The following is a 5657-nucleotide window of genomic DNA, read 5'->3' as shown; positions in this document are numbered from 1 at the left end:
ATAACATGTCTGGATGCACTTACCTGCCTGGAAACCCGATCTTGATATTTAAAATTCTGGGGCTCAGGCACTTATAAGGAGAGAGGAGAACATTTGGCCTGGGAGGGGGGAAAGGCCCCTCCTGTGTGGCCACGGGGGTGGCTGGGGGACAGAAGGGTGGATGTATATAGGCCTATGTGTGAGAATTGGATTTGTTCATCTTCGTTTTCATAACCCCAATTCCCACCAGCACACACATCCACATATGTACACATGCATTCACGCACACACACATTTAGTCCGATCCGTTTTTGTGGCGTGGAGAACAGTAATTAACGTCGATCAAGCCAATGCAGGCCAGATTTACAGCAAGTCAGAAGAGAATGTGATATGGTGGACGTGGGAAATGCAGAGGGGAGAGGCTGGTGGTGTGGAGAGGCCGGGGCCTCATTAAGAGGGGAACTGATCTTCCCAGAGAGACAGAGCCCATCAGGATCCAGATTACGGCCGTGCTCCTGGGGCTCCCGTTAACCAAGCTCCCCCCAAGACCCCGCACTGCTGGGCTGCACTCTGGAATGGGAGGTGAAATGTAACTACTGCTACCTTATATAATGTTACTTACCCTACATTATTCATCTCATATGCATATGTATATACTGTACTCTAGATCATCGACTGCATCCTTATGTCACTAGCCACTTTAACTATGCCACTTTGTTTACTTTGTCTACATACTCATCTCATATGTATATACTGTACTCGATACCATCTACTGTATGCTGCTCTGTACCATCACTCATTCATATATCCTTATGTACATATTCCTTATCCCCTTACACTGTGTATAAGACAGTAGTTTTGGAATTGTTAGTTAGATTACTTGTTGGTTATCACTGCATTGTCGGAACTAGAAGCACAAGCATTTCGCTACACTCGCATTAACATCTGCTAACCATGTGTATGTGACAAATAAAATTGATTTGATTTGATTTGAACTAGGGAGAGAGGTAGTCTCTTATGGCTGTGCTGTGGAATGCACAACACTAAGGAGTAGTGAACTGGACACACTCCAAACCACTCTGAGATGCAATATTGGTGTCAACTGTGGTGTCACTGCATCTCGTGATTTCCCTGTGAATCTAATAACTCTCTTCCTCGTAACTGTAGTATGTTTCTGTTCAAATCAAATCAAATCAACGTTTCTTGGTCGCACACACAGATTTTCAGATGTTATTGCAGGTGCAGTTAAAATGCTTGTGTTTCTAGCTTCAACAGTGCACTAATACCTAGTAATACAAAACAATATACACATAATCTAAAAAATAAAAATTAAGGAATTAAGAAATATCAGAACGAGCATTGTCAGAGTCCGGTGTATATATATATATATATATATATACAGTACTGGTCAAAAGTTTGGACACACCTACTCATTCAAGGGTTTTTCTTTATTTTTACTATTTTCTACATTGTAGAATAATAGTGAAGAGATCAAAACTATGAAATAACACATGTGGAATCATGTAGTAACCAAACAATTGTTAAACAAATCAAAATATATTTAACATTTTTGATTCTTCAAAGTAGCCACCCTTTGCCTTGATGACAGCTTTGCACACTCTCTCAACCAGCTTCATAAGGTAGTCACCTGGAATGCATTTCAATTAATATGTGTACCGGGTGGTAGCCGGCTAGTAACCATGTGTCACGCCCTGACCTTAGAGATCCTTATTTATTCTCTATGTTTGGTTAGGTCGGGTGGGAATATATATGATTTCTCTTTCTTTGTTGGTTTTGCCGAGTGTGGTTCCCAATCAGAGGCAGCTGATATCGTTGTCTCTGATTGGGGATCATATATAAGTTGTGATTTTCTGTTTGGGTTTAGTGGGGTGTTATTTTCTGTTTAGTGTCTGTGCCTGACGGAACTGTTCGCTTTCTTTTTTTTGGATTTGTTATTTTTGTTTGAGTGTTTCTTGAAAATAAATATCATGAACACTTTCCACGCTTCTCTTTGGTCCACTCTTCCTTCCCCCGACGAGAGCCGTTACACAGGGACTAATGTTCAGGGCAGGGTACTGGGTGTAGGCCGGCTAGTGGAGACTGTTTAACAGTCTGATGGCGTGGAGGAAGAAGCTGTTTATCAGTCTCTCGGTCTGAGCTTTGAATGCACCTGTACTGTCTCTGCCTTCGAGATGGTAATGGGGTTAACAGGTTGTGGCTCGGGTGGCTGAGGTCCTTGATGATCTTATTGGTCTTCCCGTGGCACTTTCTTCACCACACTGTCTGTGTGAAGGGACCATTTCAGGTGGTCAGGAACTTGAATTTTTGACCCTTTCCACTGCGGCTCCGTCGATGTGGACCTCTTAGTTTTTTTCACATTGAGGGAGAGGTTATGGCAACACTCTGCCAGGGCTCTCACCTCTTCCCTGTCGACTGTCTTGTCGTTGTTGGTCATCAGGCCTACCACTGTCATCAGAAAACCTGATGATTGAGTTGGAGATGTGCATGATCGCGCAGTCATGAGTGAACAGGGAGTGAACAGGAGGGGGCTGGACACGCACCCCTGTGGGGCCCCCCTTTTGAGGATCAGTATGGCGAAGGTGTTGTTGCTTACCATTACCACTTGGGGTTGTCCTGTCATGAAGTCCAGGACCCAGTTTAACTCCATGTTACCTACTTTTCCCCACACTCTTTGCTTGACTTCTCTCTGTTTCTGTTACTTATAGTGCTAGGGCCTCATTTATCAACCGTGGGCAAATGTCATACTCAATTCTGTCGTACGTTGAGATTTTTGAATTTGCTTGTGCAACAAAAGATTGGGATTTATCAAACTGTCACACGTAAAAATTAAGCATGTTTTCATTGATAAATCCAAGCCATACTAAATTTTGCACTTGTGAAAGAGCGCTACAACCCCGCCTGGAAAAACCTGACTCATATGCTGTATGATTTGGAGATGTTGGAACTGGGCCATGACAATTCCTCAAAGAAAGTGCAATGGCGAATTTGATCACATTTCTGTAGAGGTGTGGGCAGAATGCTTTAAATGCATGTGATAAACACCGGCGAGTGATAAACACCGGTGAGTGATAAACACCGGCGAGTGATAAACACCGGCGAGTGATGAACATTGGCGAGTGATAAACATCGGCGAGTGATAAACATTGGCGAGTGATAAACACCGGCGAGTGATAAACATTGGCGAGTGATAAACACCGGCGAGTGATAAACATTGGCGAGTGATAAACACCGGCGAGTGATAAACATTGACGAGTGATAAACAATGCCGAGTGATAAACACCGGCGAGTGATAAACACCGGCGAGTGATAAACACCGAGTGATAAACACCGGCGAGTGATAAACACTGGCTATGCTTTCTGCAAGGTTGATTGTCTATTCGAACGATTTAAAAGAAAATGCTACAGCTCACACTTCCACGAAAAATACTACTTGTTGTTACATATTTTGTTTATCTATTTACTATTGTGTTTCTATCTCCTGCCTTGGAGATAGATAGGCTATGAGATGAAATAGGCCATGATGTCCCGATCCTATCTCATTATGTAGCCTATCCATACTGTCAAATATTTTTCACCGACTACCGGTCTATTTACTTTCAAACATGCTTGGCTATTGAATGAGCAATGGATAAATGGTAGCCTAATATTTGTTGTGTGGAGGGATTACACCAGTCATGTCAAAAAGGAGAGAAAGGAGATGATTATGATTTAGGCCTATGTAAAAAGTAACATTTGAGGCTCCTTAGCAACGGCAAATGCATCTGTTTTATTATTAGGCCAAAGTTTTTATGTTTTTATTAGCCTACCGTTATTATAATTCCTGTGCATCAAGCACACCATTTTCCCTCTAAATAATAACATTTGCTTGCAATACAATTGATCAGCCACTAGATGCTGTGCGTACGTGGATATATGCACACTTTCCCAACAAGTAAAACATTTATAAATACCAACCTTTGCTGGAAAACATTCGCACGCAAGGTTTAGAGTATTTTTGTGCACACGCACCTTCGCCCCCGGACCATACTTATCAATACGTTTTGAATTGTGTTACTTTTGAGATTGAGGGTGAAGGAATGCCACACCCACACGTACATAGCAATGCACGCATGTGAACACACACACACTCGCAGGCACACGCACACTCACACACACACACACATGCAATCGATGCATAACTTACTGTACTTTTGTCATTAAGGCAGGAAAGATGCATAGTTTTAATTGAGCGTGGAACACAAAACCAAGGGGAAGGGGGAAGAGGACAATGTTACATGCAGCACGGGAAGCATGAATGACGCAAACAATAACAATCATGATAAATTTTTCTTTAATGAAAAATACTTCACACCGAGTTTAGACACAAGGAATAAAGAACACGGAGAAGAATGTCGGCGAGCTCTCGGAGTAAGCCCTCAGCTGCATGCCTGTGTATTTCTCCCTGCCAAAACAACACACTGGGTGTTAGCCATGAGGCTGGAATCTCGAACTCGTAGCTTTTGTGGAATACATATTTCAAAATCAAACATCTGTTAAGTTACAAATGGTTTGCAGTTTTACTTTTGAAGTTAGACTAGACCGCTCAAACTGCAGTCTACCCTAGTAATGGCAATGTAAACCCGTAAACATCCTACGTAAAACCCCCCAAAAAACGGAACAACATCATTCACCTTTGTATAATATAATAAAATAAGGAAGATACAATAATATCCGGGGACGATAGACACAAACAAAATCCGATCATATCCAGGTGGATGTCAGTTAATTCTCTGAAGACATACGGCACTTCGTGTCATGTCTGTAGATGCAGCCCACCTCTCTGTTTTCTATCGGGCATCAAGCTCTTTAGCAACCTGACAGGATGATGCTGCAGTAAAAAGAGAAGGCATGGCATTCTGGCCCTATCCCGTTGGACCTCTCCCCTCTGTAGTTTATTATCTAATCACTGAGCCCTCGTAGAGGCGGCCATGGCCAATGGACCCAAACCACATGGCCAATAGAGCACCCAACAGACTGTGTCATCTCAGCCTGCACAATCAAAAACAAACACTAAGCCACTAGTTCAGCTTTCTGGGGAGATTTAGGAGCGAGACACAGAGCGCCGGGATCAAATGGAGTGGTTTTCTCACACTCTGTTATATTTTGTTTAGGTACTTAGGAATTTACTAAATGTTAGTAAGAGATACAGACAGGGAGCCTTTAGTGCGGTGTCCATATGAGGAACCTGTAGTGCGGTGTCCATATTAGGACAGCCTCAGAGATGGATTTGTTTAGCTTTTGGATAAGTCGTAGGGCTCCGGCTGTGTTCATTGCTCCTGGTCCAGGAGGCCATCTCTGTGTAGGTTTTTGTCCCAACCCAGCACTAACACACCTGATTCAGCTAATCAAGGTATTTTACACGTCTTTAAATCAGCCTTGTCCTTTTAGGCTTTCGCCAATGCGTGATACGGTATACATTGTACGTTCTGAGTTCTTTTACCTGGTTATGTTTTTGGAACTGTAGTGTTACATCATTAGCCTGTTCGGCGGTCATACAAAATGCACTCCAATATCTGTACACAACTTTTTTACTGAAATCAACATTTCCCCCGAAAGCTTATGTCTGTACAGAATTTAGACATTTTGTAATGTTTATTTTTTATTTTTTTTAAATTTAT

General features: G+C 42.4%; 1 long non-coding RNA gene across 1 annotated transcript; it reads right to left on the bottom strand.

Moving 5' to 3' along the window:
* Positions 1-4313: 4313 nt before the first annotated feature.
* Positions 4314-4904, bottom strand: LOC115142094 (uncharacterized). Its single transcript, XR_003865459.1, has 2 exons — positions 4671-4904; positions 4314-4441 (listed from the first exon to the last, which is right to left on the bottom strand). It is a non-coding gene; the product is annotated as an uncharacterized LOC115142094 (long non-coding RNA).
* Positions 4905-5657: the final 753 nt, after the last annotated feature.

Source organism: Oncorhynchus nerka, linkage group LG14 (genome assembly GCF_034236695.1).
Source record: "Oncorhynchus nerka isolate Pitt River linkage group LG14, Oner_Uvic_2.0, whole genome shotgun sequence".
NCBI classification, from domain to species: Eukaryota; Metazoa; Chordata; class Actinopteri; order Salmoniformes; family Salmonidae; genus Oncorhynchus; species Oncorhynchus nerka.
The sequence above is the reverse complement of the archived record's forward strand: the minus strand, read 5'-3'. Positions and strand labels throughout refer to the sequence as shown.